Here is an 18,159-nt window from a genome sequence, read left to right on the forward strand (position 1 = left end):
TCAATGCTCTATTGGCCTTTCCAGCTCCAGCTTCATTGCTCTAAGGTACTTTTCAGTTTTGGCAATCTGAATTCTGTATTCTGAGATATCTTCCATCATTTTCATTCTCTTTTCTAAAATCTCTTCCAGTTTTAACTGTCAATTCTCTAAGGCTTCTTCTAAGTATAGCAATTGATGCTCTAAATTTCCTTCCATATGTGTTCCTTTCCTCTGATAGTCTATATTACAAGGATCTTTCCAGCTCTGATACTGTGGGTTCTAAGGTATATTCCAACTCTAACAACTTTTTCTTTGTTCTATTGTTTCTTCCAGATATGTTATCCTATACACAAGTCCTCTGGTTACATGATGAAAGTTCTCAAAAAAAAGTATAAATCCTCAGAGGAAATGTATCAAAAACGGATGGTCTTATTTCTCTTTGCTTTGACCATGTCTATGTCCTGTTCATCTAATTTTGCCATGGCCCTAGCTGGTGCTGGACTATCAGGCCCTTGTAGAAGCTAGGTTATGCTACTTGAAAGAAAAGAACTCATTGGGCTGCTACAGGGATTTCACAAGCAGCAAGCACAGTAAGCATCTGCCTCAACCTTTATTGCTTTGGTTTTTCATCCTATTTGCATTTTTTTCATTTATATTCTGTGTTCATCCTGCACATTAGCTAATCTAACCCAAGTTTACAGCTTGTAAAACAAATTGTGTTAGTAACAGGTCATTTTTTCTATAGCCTTTATTCAAGAATAGAGGAAAATGTTCTTTAATGTGGGAAAACTCCTATAATAATAGCAACTCACATGTCTATAGTTCTTATGACTTAATAATAGCACTTAAAGGTTTCCAAAAACCTTCTTCATAAGCACTCCATGAGAAAGGTAGGGCAAGCCTCATCATCCCCATTTTTCTGATGAGGAAACGGGTTCAGAGACATGATGTCAGTTGCCCAAGACCACACCGCTACCAAAGGTCAAAGATAGAAAATTAAACTCAGATCCTAGCAATCAGTTTCTATGACATTGCACTGCCTCATAATCTAAGCAGAAAATTCCTTCTTAAAGGAAAAACCAGCCCTTTCTGCCCATAACTGCTTCCCTGTGGACTTAATCTTCAAATGGGGGATTTTTATCCTTATAAGAATATAATTTTTAAATCCTCCACTCTTTTGGACTTAGCATAGTAGAGTAAGGATTCAATCAGGACTCATCCAAGTCCAATCCCTCTTCATAGTGTGTAATTGCTTAAATATGAAATTAAAAAGAAAAAGACAGGAAGCATACTAGAAAATTCCCTCACACATCACCCAGATACTGTGAAGGGCAAAAGTCCGACTTGCTGAGCTAGTCAAAGAGAGAAATGAAATAATAGCTAAATGGAGGTCATTTCAGAATTAGGAAATGTCTAAGGTCTAAGATATGAGAGTAGTCCATTTAAAACACATTGTGAGTATGTATGCCTTTAAGCATCGAGTTAAAATGTAAAGGCCATAGTGAACCAATTTCTTTATAAATAAAAGTGTTAGTACTGGTCATCAAGTACTTGTTCAAAATGAAAGAAAAGACAAAACAAGTAGTATTAATCATAATAACTCACAATTCTTTAGGGCAGTAAGTTTTATAAAGCACTTTACTCACAATAGTGTTTTGAAGTTATAGAAATGTTATTATCACCATTTTTAAAGATGAGGAATGTGAGACTGAGATTAGTCAATTGATAACAAGTTAGAAAGTTAATTGGCAATTAACTGGCAAAGTGGATAGAATGTTGGACTTGGGGTAACATGATTTTTGAATCCTACCTCATATACTTAATAGCTGTATGACCCTGGACAACCAACTTAACATTTCTCAGTCCATTTCCTCGTCTGTAAAAGGAAAATGACACACGTAAAGCACTTTGAATAACTTTGAAGGGCTGTATACATGCTAACAATTATTAGCCTAGCTGTCTTGACTCCAAATCAAGCACCCTATCTACCATATAAGGATACCATTTTGGAGAATTGTTGTAATTGTTTATTTAAGAGATTTGGCATGATCTGAGGGACAAAATAATGAATCAATAAGTCAGAGATTATGGTACTTCACAATTTATCTAGCATTACTGGAGGAATATTAGTATTTTAAAAACATGGCTTTTTCAGTTCAGAATTATTCTAAAAAAATGACTAAATGTCCATACCCTAACCCTCCAGAGGTTATTAGTCAATAACAAAATGGTCCAATATATACCAGTGGCAGCACTTTTTAAATATTAGTTTAAATATTAACTTACTTTTATTTAATTCGTTATTTAAATAATTAACTGAAATTAATTTAATATTTATATTTTAATATTAAAAACTGTAAACAAAGTAGATGCCCATCAATTGAAAAATAGCTAAACAAATATTGGTAAATGAATGTGATCAAAATATTGCTGCTCCATTAGAAACAATGAATACAAGAATCACAGGAAGACACAAGAAAATATGTGAAATGAAACAAAATTAAATAATTGGAACATGGAAAGCAATAGATACAATGATTACATTTTATAATCGTAGAGTACTACAACAGTAAAATAGAAAACAAAAAATGTATTTAGAATGACAAAGCTCCATCCCGAAAAGACATACTTCCTTCTTTACAGTGGTAGATGACTACAGATGTGGAATGTTCACTGCCATATGTGATTGATGTTAATTTTTAAAATTTTGTTGGTTAATTTTGTTGACCTTTTTTTTAAACATTTCTTTTTTATTCTTTATTTTTTTTATTTGTGGGGAGAGGATATATATGGAAGTGATATCTATATCAATATCAAAGTATATTTTAAAATATCAATTATTTTTAACTGCTTTTCACCATATTGAACAGTGTAAAAATATGGAAAGCGCAGCAAAGTTTCCCATATGCTCCATACCCCACTTCCTTCCAATTCAAAACTGACCAAGATATTTGTACTGATGGAATAAAACTTCAGGTGACTTAAAGGACAATGACAAGATGTATAGTGAAGGGGAGTAGTAAGTGGGCTGCAGCTAATTACAAATAGGACATGCTGAAGGAATGGTACTTAAAACACTATCAAGGATGTAATTGACCGGAAAAGGAAGAGGGACAGTAAGTTAGCAAGAGAGTATAGTAGGAGACAGACTTCCTAAGTCTACTGATATCCATAGAACATCAAAAGAAACACAGAAAGCCCTCTAGGATTTGGTGAGAATCTTCCAGGTATCATTAATAGACCAATATAAATAAGTCCCCCTGCATGAGAAGGCTTGGTTAGAATATAATTTTTGCTAATAGAATAGAAACCCAGGTGATGAGAACACAGACCCATTGAAAGGTCTAAATGCTCATCACAATAATAAAAATAGTTTCTATGTAGAAAGTGATATTTATAGTTTAGAAAGCAATTTCCCCCCCAAAAAAATGTGTAGTACATAAGGCAGTATTGTTATCCTTAGTTGAGTCTCCATTTCATCATCTCTTAGAAATGTCATTTTTATCCAAAAAGAGAAAAACAAGTCATAGGATCATGGTTTTAGAGCTGGGAGATACCTTAGATGTCATCTAGGCCAACTTCCTCATTTTAAAGATGAAGAAACTATGTCTGGAGAGATCAGAAAATTAATCCATAGTCAAATAGATAGCAAATTCTAAAAGACATATTCAAACCAATGGATTCTGACTATATATGCAGATTTTTTCCAGAGTAACTACAGCAAGAACCCCCTTTAAATCATGTATGATAAGTATCATGCAAGTCAACAGCAACTTTTTAACAAAGACTAGGTTCAAAGACACTTGTTAATGCTATTCCATATCCAAGCCCATATTAATAATGTTTTATTAATTTGATTTCAACAAATTCTGGAGAGATCCAAGCCCTGTTCTCAAAAGTCAATGTAAATTCATTGATTCCGATGAAAGATTTCAACAGTTGTTACAGTCACATCTTTAGCTTACTACTGATAGTGGGGAAAAGGTTGAACTCAAGATGAAAGCCTTGTTTTTGTTATTTCACTCTCACTAAGACTACTCTTCTAGCCTTTTCCCTTCTTATTTATTCAGTTGTCATAGCTTCCTAACTTGTCTTTTTGCCTCTAGGATATTTCCTCTCTAATCCATTCTCTTATAATGCTTGCAATATACCAGTGGTTCCCAAATTTTTTGGCCTACTGTCCCCTTTCCAGAAAAAATATTACTTAGCACCACCTGTCACATACTATCACTGCCCCCTTACAGTTATTCACTGCCCCCAAATGCAACTGTGGCCATCACTGTCCCCCTGGATCGCTGCAGCACCCACCAGGGGGCAGTGGCACTCACTTTGGGAATCACTGCAATATACCATTTATATCATGTCAAAAACCTTGGGGAAAAAAATCTCATCAAAGAGATGGTGGACCATGGGTATAAACTATATATAGTATCAAACATAGTAACTTTGTAAACTTTTTTCCTGTTTTTTTGCTACTAAAAAAAGATTTTTAAGGAGTTAGATTATATAAGAAATGACAAATGGTATTATAATTGCCAATAATGTAAAAAAGAAAAAAAATCAATAGAATATTTTTAAAAACACCCATCAGGAAGATTTCCAGAGATAGAGCTAATACAAAAAAAAAATCAAGCCATTCCCCAATTGACAAATGGTCAAGGGATATGAATAGGCAGTTTTCAGATGAAGAAATCAAAACTATCAATAATCACTTGAAAATGTGTTCTAAATCCCTCTTGATTAGAGAAATGCAATTTAAAAAAACTACTACCTCAGATCTAGCAGATTGGCCAATATGGCAGCAAAGGAAAATAATAAATGTTGGAGGGGATGTGGCAAAATTAAAGCACTAATGTATTACTGGTGGAGTTGTGAATTGATCCAAACATTATGGAAGGTAATTTGGATTTATGCCCAAAGGGCTTTAAAAGAATGCCTGACCTTTGATCCACCCATAACACTGCTGGGTTTGTACCCCAAAGAGCTAATAAGGAAAAATGTTTGTACAAAAATATTTATAGCCTTGCTTTTTATAGTGACAAAAAATTGGAAAATGAGGGGGTATCCCTCGATTGGAGAATGGCTGAACAAATTGTGGTATCTGATGTTGATGGAGTAGTATTGTGCTGAAAGTAATGATGAATTGGAGGATTTCTATATAAACTGGAAGAACCTACAGGAATTGATGCAGAGCAAAATGAACAGAACCAAGGGAATATTGTATACAGAAACTGAAACACTGTGGCACAATCAAATGTAACAGACTTTTCTACTAATAGCAAAGCAATAAACCAAGGCAATTCTGAGGGACTTATGAGAAAGAATGCTATCCACATCCAGAGAAAGAACTGTAGAAGTAGAAATGCAGAAGAAAAACACATGATCAAGTATATTTTAGATGGGGATGTGATTGGGATTTTGGCTTTACAAGAGCACTTGTATTGCAAACATGAATAATATGAAAATAGGTTTATAACCCAGTGTAATTGCTTGTCAGCTCTGGAAGGGGGAAGGAAGTGGGGTAGGAAAGATCATGAGTCATATAACCATGGAAAAATATTAAAAATAAATAAATAAATTTTAAAGGAAAAAGGAAAAATAGAGCCAAGATTATGGGATATAAAGAAATAATTCAGCTGAGTTCTCCCATTCCCCTCAAACAACTTAAAAAAATTTCCTTTGACTTTAGTTTCTTTCTTTCAAAAAATGTCAAAGTAAGACATTCTTCCAAGTCAAGGCAACATAGGAAGTCAGAAAGAAACATCCATAACACGAGAGAGGAGGCTAACCCATAGCTAACATGGATGGAATAAATAGTGGTGGGGCCTTGTGAGAGTAACAGAAGCAGCACTAGCTTCAGGAGTTCTCAAGAGAGAGATGGTAAAGGGATCTGGAACCTAGCCTCAAAGAGATTGTAGGTTACCCTTGTCCTACAATTAGATGCAAGATCAGATGCTGTTTGGCAATTTCACTGCCTATTCTCATTTCTGGGTTATAGTTCAAGAGCAGAGAGAAGAATTGTTGGTGGATCTGAGAAGTATTATCACCTATCATCCCAAGGAATCAGGGACTCTGAGGAACAGTATTTCTTCTGATCTCAAGGTAGGAGGGGACATAAGGAGCAATATCAATTATAATCCCAAGGGATCAGGGGTCCTTCCTGGTTAAGGAATAGAATGTAGGCCAAGAGAATAATGACAACAACTTTCCTCAGATCACACTACCTTGGATGCACTGAAAACTTCCAAATCCCCAGACATGCAAAAAAACCTGAAAGTTGAGATAATGTCTCCTTTCCACCACCACCCATACCAGGAAGAGAGCCTAACATAAAATTCCAAATCAAAAAAATAGAGTGGGATAATGAGCAAGCAACAAAAAAGAATCTGACCATAAAAATTCACTATGGTGACAAGGAAGATCAGAACATAAAACTTGGAAGAAGACAATTAAATCAAAGCAGCTATAAGCAAAGCCTCAAAAGAAAATAAAATTGTGAATTGAACACAAAACTACAAAAATCCCTGGAAGAGCTAAAAAGTTATTTTCAAAATCAAGTAAAAGTGGCAGAGGAAAAATTAGGCAAATAAATGAAAGCAATGGAAAAAAATTTTTTTGAAAAGACAATGAGCAGCTCACTAAAAGTACAAAAAGAAATCCTGAAGAAAATAACTCCTTAAAAAGCAAAATTGTCTAAATTGAAAATAAGATGCAAAAGGTCAATGAAGAAAATAATTACTTAAAATTTACAATTGGGCAAGTGGAATCTAATGATTCCATGAGATATAAAAAAATAGCAAAAATAAAAGAAACATCTAATTGAGAAAATGATTAATGTGGAAAATTGATTGAGGAGAAAAAATTTTAAAGTTATTGGATTACCTTAAAGTCATGTTCAAAGATGGAGCCTATATTTCAACAACTTATAGAGGGAAACTGTCCCAATATCTTAGATCAAGAGGGTAAAATAAAAATGGAAAGAACTCACAAATCACCACCTAAAGGAAATCCCAAAATGAAAACTCTCAGGAATATTATTGACAAATTCCAGAATTCAGAGGTCCAAAAGAAAATTCAGAGGTCCAACCTTCGAGCTGCCAGAAAGAAAATATTCAAATATCACAATTCAATAGTTAAGATCACACAAGATTTAGTAACTACCACAGTGAAGGAGTGGGAGGCTTATAATATGATATTCCTCAAGGCAAAGGAGATAGGATTACAAGCAAGAATGATCTTTGTTATTTTTAATAGGACAGTTAGAAGGAGTCTATATAGATAGAATGTGTGAAAATAAATAGATTATATTGGAGTGATGGTAAAAAGAAATGGTATGACAAGAAAGAGGAATACCTGGGAGAAAGAAGAAGGGAGAGAAGGAATGGGAAAAATTATCCCACCTAAAAGAGGCACACAAAGAAGAGCTTTTTTAGGGGAGGAGGAAATGGTGAGGATGAAGAAGAAGGCAACACTTGAACCTGTCACGCAAATAAATTGAGTTAAAGATAGAAGATATGTATACATACCCATTTAGTATTTAAAATCCACATTACTTAAAAGGGAAGTAGGAAAAAGAAAGAATAAGAGAAAGGGGAATTGGAAAGGTGATAAAAAAAAAAAAAGGAGGGCCAGCATAAAAAGGAAGAAGTGGTAATCAAAACAGATTTTGAGGAGGGATGGGATAAAGAGAGAGAGAGAAAGATAAATCTAAAAAAGTAGGATAGAAGGAAATGGAGTTAGTAATCATAAGTGTGGACATGTATGGGATGAACTCACCCACAAAACAAAAGCAGGGAACATAATGGTTTAGAAATCAGAATCCAACAATATGGTGTTTACAAAAAACACCTGAAATAGAGGCACCCACAGAGAAAAAATGAGAGGCTGGAGCAGAATCTATTATGCTTCAGCTGTAGTTTAAAAAGGCATGGGTAGCAATCATGATCTCAAACAAAGCAAAAGCAAAAAAAAAAAAAGACCTAATTAGAAGGGATAAGCAGAGGAACTGTATCTTACTAAAAGGGACCATATCTGTGTCAAATGGCATAGCATCCAAATTCTTGAAGGAAAAGATAAATGAATTGCAGAAAGAAATAGTAAAGCTATACTGGGGTGGGTAGAATAGCTGAGTGGCTTAGTGGGTTGAGAGATATGCATGGAGATAGGAGGTCCTGGGTTAAAATCTGGCTTCAAACACTTCCTAGCTATGTTACCCTAGGCAAGTCACTTAACCCCCATTGCCTAGCCCTTACCACTATTCTGCCTTGGAACCAGTACACAGTATTGATTCTAGTAGAGAAGGTAAGTGTTTAAAAAACTATAGTGGTAGAAGAGTACATCAACTACTACCTCTCAAAATTAAAATCTAACCACAATATAAATAATAAAGTTAAGGAGATTAATAGAAGCTTAGAAAAGTTAGATATGATGGATGTCTGGAGAAAAATGAATTTTAAAAAAAAGATATACCATTTTCTGAGCTGCACATGGTACCTTCAAAAAAATTGACCATGTATTAGAGCATAAACCCCTCACAACCAAATGCAAAAAAGCAGAAATATTAAATGCATTCTTTTCAGACCATAATGCAACAAAAATACATTTAATAAAGGATTTTGAAAGCATAGATTAAAAGTTTACAATGACCCAGGACAATTCAGAGGGATTTATGGTAAAGAACGCTGCCCACATTCAGAGGAAGGACTGCAGGAGAGGAAACATATAAGAAAAACAACTGCTTGAACACATTGGTCGGGGTGGACATGATTGAGGGTGTGGACTCAAAACTACCACACCAATGCAACTACCAACAATTGAGAAATAGGTCTTGATCAAGGACACATGACAAAACTAGTGGAAATGTGCATCGGCCATGGGTGGAGGGGGTGCGGGGGGTGAAGGGGAAAGTAGGAGCATGAATCATGTAACCATGTTAAAAATGAATATTAATAAATGTTTAAAAAAAAAGTTAACTGGAAACTAAACACTATAATCCCGAAGAAAGAGTAGATCAGAAAACAAATCACGGTAACAATCAGTAATTTCATTAAAGAGAATGACAACAAGAAGAACTTTCAAAATTTGTGGGATGTAGTCAAAGCAAAATTTAGGGGAAAATTTATATCACTAAGTGACTATATTAATTAAAAAAAGGAAAGAGAAGAGCATATCAATGAATTGGGCATGCAGCTAAAAAAAACTAAATAAAGGACAAATTAAAAATACCCAATTAATTAAACACCAAAGAAGAATTCCTGATAATCAAACGGGAGATTAATAAAATTAAAAGAAAAAGTCTACTGAAGTAATAAATAAAATTAGGAAATGGTTTTATAAAAGCCAAATAAGATAGATAAACCAATGGTTAATTTGATTTTTAAAAAGAAAAAAAAGAAAACCAAATTACTAGTATCAAAATAAAGAAGGTAGAGCACTTGAGTTGGTAGAGCCAAGAGGATGAATTAGGGGAAGCCACTGAGCTGAACTCTCCCAACATTCCCCTCCAAAGCAATTTAAAATAATGCTTTAAATCAAACTTTGGAACAGCAGAGCCAACCAAAAGTAGGAACGAGACATTTTTTTCAGCCTAATAAAACTTGAGATGAATAGGAAAAGTCTGAGACACTAGAACGGAGATCTGTCCAGAGTCCACACATGTATGCCATGGCAATAACAAGAGCTATAGCAGGAGTTTCAGGAACTCTCAGCCTAGAAATAATAAGGAGGTTGGACAACTGCTCATAAAAAGATTAAAAAAACCCTTTGTTGCCACTGTGTACAACTAGCGCTGATAGGTAATTCTGTTCCTAATACGCAGTTCTAGGTCACATTTCCAGGCTGGTGAGAGCACTGATGATTAATCATAAGAGAAAAAGGCCCTTGTCACAGTTCCAAAACAGAGAGGAGTACTAAGACTTGCAGCTGCAGAATAACAGGGACACTTCCTGAGTAATGACCTGAGGGTAGACCAGAAGAGCAATGATCAAACCTCTCCCAGAGTCAAACCACTGTTGAAGCCCCCAAAACTTGCAGAGCTCCAAAACTAGCTCTGAAAACAGCAGTACAAAAAAGTCTGAAGCTTGGTACAGTGCTGCGCCAGTCCCAGATTAGTAGAACCCAATTTTAACATGAAGTTCAAAGTCAAGAAATACGCTGGTGAAATGAGCAAACAACAACCCCCCCCCAAAAAAAGCAAGAATTTGATCATGAAAAGCTACTATGGTGGCAAGGAAGTATATAATATAAAAAAAAATAAACCTAGAAGAAAAAAATGTGAAAACAGCAAACAAAAAAAGCTCAAAGAAAATCAAAATTGGACCCAAATAGAAGAAGGATCCCCAAAAGAGTTAAATAAAGAGATAAGAATAATGGAGGAAAAGTTGAAAAAAGAAATAAGAATGACAGAAGAAAATAAATAGTTTGGTAAGAGGCTCACAGAAAAAATGAATACTAAAGAAAATAATAGCTTTAAAAAATTGACCAAGTGGTAAAAGAAACTGAAAAAAGCCCATTGAAGTGAAGAATTCCTTAAAAAGCAGAATTGGCCTAAGGGAAAAGGAGGTACAAAAAGCTCCCTGAGGGAAATGATTTCTTAAAAATTACAATTGGAAAATTAGAAGTTAATGACTTCATGTGACATCAAGAAACAATAGGACAAAGTCAAAAGAATAAAAAATTTGAATAAAATCTGAAATATCTCATTGGAAAACAAATGACCCAAAAATAGATTGATAAAGGATCATTTAAAAATTATGAGACTGGGGGATGCTAGGTGGTTCAGTGGATTGAGAGCCAGACCCAAAGATAGGAGGACCTGGGTTCAAATCTGACCTCAGACACTTCCCAGCCGTGTGACCCTGGGCAAATCACTTAACCCCCCTTGCCTAGCCCTTACATTTCTTCTGCCTTGGAAACAATACATAGTACTGATTCTAGGATGGAAAGTAAAGGTTTAAAAAAAATATGAGGTTACCTTAAGGTAATGACAAAAGAAAGAGTTTAGATAGCATATTTTAAGAAATCATAGAGAAAAATTGTCTTGGTATCTTAGCTCCAGAGGGTAAAATAGAAATAAAAAGAATCCATGGACTGCCTCCTGAAAAATATCCCAAAATGAAAACTCCCAGGAATATTGCTGACAAAAATACTTCAAGAAGCCAGAAAGAATTCAAATACCATGGAATCACAGTCAACATCAAGCAAGAAGGCAATGGGGATGGAATTGTAACCAAGAATAATCTACCTAGAAAAATTAAGTATAATCTTTCAGGGTAGAAAAAAATGAATATTTAATGAAATAAAGTATTTTCAAACATTCTTGATGAAAAGACAAGAGCTGAATAGATAATTTGACATTCAAGCGGGAAAATCAAGAGAAGCACAAAAAGCTAAACGTGGAAGAAAAATCAAAAGGGATTCAATAAGTCTAAACTCTTCATATTCCTACATGGGAAAATGATTCATGTATTTTCTAAAAATATCATCATAAGGGCAGTTAAAAGGATTCTATGAAGAAGATTGCAAGAGTGTGTCAATTATGTTGGAATGATCTCCAAAAATAAATAAATAAATGAATAAACAAATAGATAGATAGATAGATAGATAGATAGATAGATAGATAGATAGATAGATAGATAGATGGATGGATGAGTGGATAAATAAATTAATTAATTGATAAATTAATTAATAAATGAATGGGCAAGAGGAATGCACTAAAAGGAGGAAGGAAGAGGTAGAATTCAGAAAATGTTATATAAAAGAGATACACCAGGAAGAGCTTTTACAATTAAGAGAGAAATAGGGAAAAGTGGCAGACAATGCTTGATCCTCAAGTTCATCAGGATTGGTTTAAAGAAGGAAGTATATATATATATATGTATATATATATATATATATATATACATATATATATACACATACACATACATACATATTTGTATATAGAAATGTAACTTGCCCAATAGGGAAATAGGAGATGGGCTTAAGATAATTGGGGAGATGATAAAAAGGAAGGCAGATTAAGGTAGGTAATGGTTAGAAGCAAAATAGACTTTTGAGGAACAACAAAAGAAAAAGTTGAAGAAAGAGAAGAAAATGCAGTGGAGGGAAATACGTAGTTAGTAATCATAACAGTAAATGCAAATTCATTATTATACCCATAAAACCGAAGCAGAATAGCAGAATGAATTACAAACTAGGACCCAACAATATGTTTTTTACAAGAGACATACTTAAAACAGAAAGACATACAGAATTAAAATAAAAGGTTAGAGTAGAATCAAAATATGTTTCAATTGAAGTAAAAAAGGCAGGGATTAGCAGTCATGATAACAGACAAAACAAAAATAAAAATAAATCTAATGAAGAGAGATAATCAGAGAAACTACATTATTTTAAAAGGGACCCTAGAAGTAATATCAAAAAAAGTTATGGGGGGTGAGGAAAAAATAGATAATAGTAATGAACTGCTGGTGCAATAGTGTACTGGTCCAGCTATTCTAGAGAACAATTTGGAACTATACACCAAAGAATATAAAGTTGTATATACCATAAAACTGTCCTTTGACCAAGCAGTACCATTACTTGATCTGTATCCCAAAAAAGATACCTATATGTACAAAAATATTTATAACAGATTTTTTTTGTGGTTGTGAAAAAAATGGAAATTGGGTTGATATCCATTAGTTGGAGAATAGCTGAACAAGTTATGGCATATATAATTATGATGGAACAGGTTAGTTTCAGATAAACATAGTAAGAACAGTAATATTGAAATGGTAATCAACAATAAAATAATTAGCTACTCTGATCAAAACAATGATTCAAGACAATTCCAAAGGAACCATGACCAAAAATATTATCCATGTTTTCCACTTCCAGAGCAAGCACTGACTAAGCCTGAGTGTATTGTGAAGCATATTCTTATTGTTTTATTTTGTGTGTGTTTTCTGTTGTAACATGGCTAATATGGAAATATTTTTGCATGACTTAACATGTATAACTGATAAAAATTACTTGCCTTCTAAAGGAGGGGAGAGAGGTGAGTGGGAAGAGAATTTGGAACTAAAAGTTATTTTGATGATTATTTTTTAATTGACATCTAACTGGGAAATATGTATTAAAATAGATAGTTTTTTAAAACACGCTTAAAGGGCTCCCCATTTTTTATGATATAAAATAAAAATTATTGATCTGGCATTTAAGATCCTACACAATCTATCCCTAATCTATCTATCTTAACCTCATCCTACTTAACATACTTCTATAATCTAGAGAAATTAGTCTATTCACCACCCTGCCCTCTTTTATCTCCCATTTTGAACCCCATGATCATGATACAGGAGAGCTGGGTTCTATTCTCTTTCATGTTCCAAGATCTTTTCCAAGTCATTTCTTTTCTCTAAACTTCAATTCCCTCAGTACTCAAATGGTAATTACCGAGATAATCAGTATCAGAGTGCTAAAAATGTACACAAGGATCACTATCATTAATTATTAATTAATCCAACAGCATCCAACAACATAGCTGAAAACATCATACTGAAATAATTAATTATGGCTAATTAATTAAATCCCCATTAGGCAGGAAAAATAAAGCACTCTCTAGCCACATAAAAGAAATAAAAATAGTTATTGAAGCAAATGACAGAGAATTTTTAAGTAACAAAAAGATCCATTTTCAAAAACAATTGACACAAATTTTTAAGCTGAAATCCAGAAATACAAATGCCATTTTCAGGTGAGGTCAACATTTTGAAAAACTATTCTATTATGATTACGCTGATATAGACCTATATCTCTGAGTTCTGAGTAAGGAATGGTGTTCTTAGTATTTGAGACATGCATTAAGTTCTTATTTGCATAGAACTCATTGGTTGGTTGTTGTCTTCATATTCAAAGACTACCAAAATTATATCACTTTGTCAGGTCAGTGTGCAATGTGTGTCTGACTGTCACTGATTAGACCAATACGAGCTGAGAAGACTCTACTACAGTTCAAACACAAATAGCCTAGATGAACATTTGATAGCAAGATATCTCTAAATTCACACATCTCACTTTTTTTTTGAGCTACTATAATTCTGCTTTGCTCATTTGCTCTTTGATACAGGCACATCATGCAGGATGGTCCTGTGCCAATGTCTTCCATGTCTCATAATCAATATTAAAGCCTTTTAGGCAAAATATGCTAGGCATTCAAACATGGCCATTCCTCAGGAGTTGCAGTTTCTGCAATAGAATCTGAATGCCTAGCAGTTCAGCTTGAAAAAGCACCTCAGTGTTCAGTATCTTATCTTGCCCAAGTGATCTTCAGAATCTTCCTAAGACAATTCAAATAGAAGTGATTCAGTTTCCTGGCATGGCACTGATATACTCCCCAAGTTTCACAGGCATACAACAATGAGATCAGCATAAAGACTCTGAAGAACTTCAGTTTGGTAGGCAGCCTAATACCTCTTCTCTTCCATAATTTCCTTCAAAGCCTCCCAAACACTGAACTAGTTCTGACAATGCATGCTTCAACCTGATCATCTATGTGCATAGTCCTGGAAAATATACTACCAAGGTTAAGTGAATTCATCTATAGCATTAAAATTTCTTCCAATAGCTCCATATATGGATCATATGATGATAGATGGTGGAGAATCTCTGTTTTCTATGTGTTGGTTGCCAGAACCAAATGAGAATTGAGCAGAAAATTGATCCGTGTTCTGTTGCGTCTCAGTCTCAGAGGCTGCTTTGAGTACACAATCATCTGTAAACAGGAAGTCATGCACCAGCCTTCCTTCCACTTTAGTCTTGGCTTAGAGTCTTTTCAAGTTAAATAATTTTTCATCAATATGGTAGTGGACCTTGATTCCCTTTTCATAATCATTGAAGGCATCCAACAACATAGCTGAAAACATCATCCTGAAAACCATGAGAGAAAGCACCCAGACCTGCATCACTCTATTGGTGACTGGGAAAGCATGAAAGCATCATCCATTATCCAGAAACCATGCAAGTATGTTTTCATGGAGTTGTCATACAATCTTGGTGAACTTCTCTGGGCAATCAATTTTTTTCATGATCTTTCATAAGCCCTCATGACTGACAGTATCAAAGGAGAAGTCTATTAAGGAGGACAGTGGGAAGAATCTTACTGATAATAACTAAGAGAGATTCCCCTGATTTTCATAGGAAAACCTTTTTCTTTTTCCTTTTTAGAGGTGGAAAATTGAGGCAACCTTCATCTCCTGGAGAATAACGCCCTCTTGCCCCATAACCCAGAAGATTCAAATAAACCTTCGTATGAACAGTGGATCTGCTGCTTTGTAAATCTCTTCTGGAGTGAACACCAGGCATTTTGCCACATGAGAGGAGCCTAATGTCATTCAAAACCTCTTCTGTGTAAGTTTAGCTAGAGAAGGACTGATATTAACCTGAGGTAAATGATCAATTACTGCAGCATTAATTAATGATAGTCTGTTGAGAACTATGGAAGTGCAGCCTCCAGGATCATGTCCTTATCACTGTTCAGTGTGGTTCCATCCACCCTGAGTAGTTGAGATATGCCATGGACTTTGGTCTATAAATAGCCTTCAGGTCATCATAGAAGCACCTTGGATTATTACTATCAGAAAAAAATTGAATTTCATCTGCCTCCTTAGTGAGTCAAGAATCCCATGTCTCTCTAACCTTTATTTGCACCTTACTTTTGATGGAATTGATCTCTGCCTTCTTAGAGACAGACAAACTATCCTGCTGGCAAACCCTATGGAATTCCCATTTTTCATGTAGAAGCTTCTAAATTTCCCCAACATTTTCTTCAAACCAGTCCTGAGATTTGCAAGTTCTCTGGTCCAGATAAACAAATGCAGTGCTGTACACCAAATCTTTGAAAGCTGACCCTCTCTTTTTCTGCTCCACTGTTGCCAGCTGTGTCTTTGCTTAGGTTCTCTCCCAAATCAGCAGCAAAGTGTTCATACACTGAGAAGCACTCTGATGTGTCAACATTAACTCTCCAGGTAGCTGTCTTGCATTGGGGCAGCCACTTTTAGTGAATGTTAATGTTTAGTTTGGACAGGATAAGTCAATGATCGGTTCAGTACTCTTCACCACATATCACCTTTGTCACTCTCACATTCTATCTGTTGCTTTTTCCTTGCGATGACATCATCTAGAAGTATCAATGTTTGCTTTGTGGGTGCATCTATGAAGTTTTATGATATTTAGGTAAATGAAAGACAGTGTTGGTGATGAGGTTATCAGTAACAAGTGACCATTGCTACTGTGATTTCCAACTCCATTCTTTCCCAAGACTCTCTGACTCCCTGACACATCTCTGCCTTTTCTGGCATTAAAGTTACCCAGAATTATAAGCTTTTCACTTTTGGCACACTGCTAATGAGGGTCCCCAGGTTTTTCTTAGAATTTTTCTTCAACCTCACCAGGGTTTCTAATAGTGGGTACATACGCATTGATGATGGTGATATAACATTTTCCTACAAGTGGCAATTGCATTGCCATGAACTTATCATTCACTTCTTTTGGGAGACATGTGCATTTGTTGACTAGATTATAGCTGATGCCAGATTCACAGTGTTCCTCATCATGGCAACCACACCAGAAAAAACATTTATCCAGCTCTGACTTAGGTAAGCTGACCTTCATCTGCTAGCTTTGTTTCAGTTAGGACTACAATGTGGATGTAATATGCGCTGCATTTTCTCCTAATTAAGAGCTGTTCATCTTTCAGGTCTACTGGATTTCGTGTTGTCCATAAGTGTGTACACATTCCATCTATCAGTGATTAGTGGGATCATCTTTGCAAAATTTTTTGTACATTGTGTGTGTATGTGTGTGTGTGTGTGTGTGTATGTGTTTTGACCACAAGGTATTATCCCTGCCTGCCTTGGCAAGCAGTCCAGGTTTGGGTGAAGCATAGTTTGAAGTAGACCATTTTAGGGCACTTTTTATAACTTCTTTCTTAGGCCAGGAGATGAGCAGTGTGGTTCTTTAAAAAGACTGTTCAAACATCCAGAGAGCTGTCAAATCCTACTGCTGCTTCCAGTGAGGAGACATCCCTCTGCCCTTATGCCCTGGGTTGTGACTACAGCTCCCAATGTATCTACTCCTAGTGTTCTGTTACTTGCTTCAAAAGTCTTACGACTTTTGAAATAGGAATAAAATAATTAAATAATGATATGGCAAAATGTAAAATGGTATGGATGATGTTTTTTGACTTGTGCAAAAGTTGGATTTAAGTGAAGCAGACTGGCACAAAGTCATTATCCTCATTCTCTCTTCCAGAGTCATCAAATGGCCCTAGCTTCCTCATTGTCTAAGTTCTAAGCACTGCACAGCAATTGCTTCAGCTACCTTCATGCCCATAGGAATAAATTGTATTCATCCACTCATTCCACTTGGAGAAAGTCTTCACACACTTTGAGGTAGAAATCCCCTAGATCACTGACAGGTTTGAACCACAGGTAAGAGTTGGGTGGCAGGTGGACACCAAAGGAGGAAAGCAACCCTGAAAAAAAGGGTTCAGCAAGCCCTCACATAAGAGGTATTAGTCTTTCCTGAATGCCCCATATACCCCATAGAACTGGTATAATCATTATAAAGCACCAACCTTTTGGGAGGCATCTGAGAATGGTTTTGCATGCTTAGAGCTCTAGTAAGCAAATTAAGCAGCAATCTTAGACCAGAGAGAGGCAAAGTTTATGATGAAGCTAGTTCAAATGACTTAGCATGATTAAATGCTATAGATGCATACCTTTGGAGCTGAAAGAGATTTGAGATATCCCTATTACAAATTATCTTCATATACTGTAGGTCCAGTCTATGATATCTAGCTTGATGGTCATCAAGTTCATGAAGAAACCAAAGCCCAGAAAATATTAGTGAATTTCCTCAGGTCACACATGTAGTAAACAATGAGAGCCAGGATTTGAACTAAGTTATCTATTTCCAAAGATAATACTTATTCCCTGTCCTCTACCAAGCTATATCAGAAGAAGATAGCAAGGCCAGTCAGGAACCTCTGCCAAACAGGGATCTCTGCCCTTCCTATCATCAGCTTTGTCATTAAGGACTCTCTGTCTCTCTGTCTTTGTCTCTCTCTCTCTCTGTCTCTCGTCTGTGTGTGTGTCTCTCTGTCTCTCTGTCTCTGTCTCTCTGTCTCTCTCTCTGTCT

General features: G+C 35.3%; 1 long non-coding RNA gene across 1 annotated transcript; it reads left to right on the forward strand.

Moving 5' to 3' along the window:
* Positions 1 to 370: 370 nt before the first annotated feature.
* Positions 371 to 15,248, forward strand: LOC123235072. The gene is made up of 3 exons (XR_006505363.1): positions 371 to 569; positions 5,978 to 6,081; positions 15,187 to 15,248. It is a non-coding gene; the product is annotated as an uncharacterized LOC123235072 (long non-coding RNA).
* The last annotated feature ends 2,911 nt before the right edge of the window (positions 15,249 to 18,159 follow it).

Source organism: Gracilinanus agilis, chromosome 2 (assembly GCF_016433145.1).
Source record: "Gracilinanus agilis isolate LMUSP501 chromosome 2, AgileGrace, whole genome shotgun sequence".
Taxonomy (NCBI): domain Eukaryota; kingdom Metazoa; phylum Chordata; class Mammalia; order Didelphimorphia; family Didelphidae; genus Gracilinanus; species Gracilinanus agilis.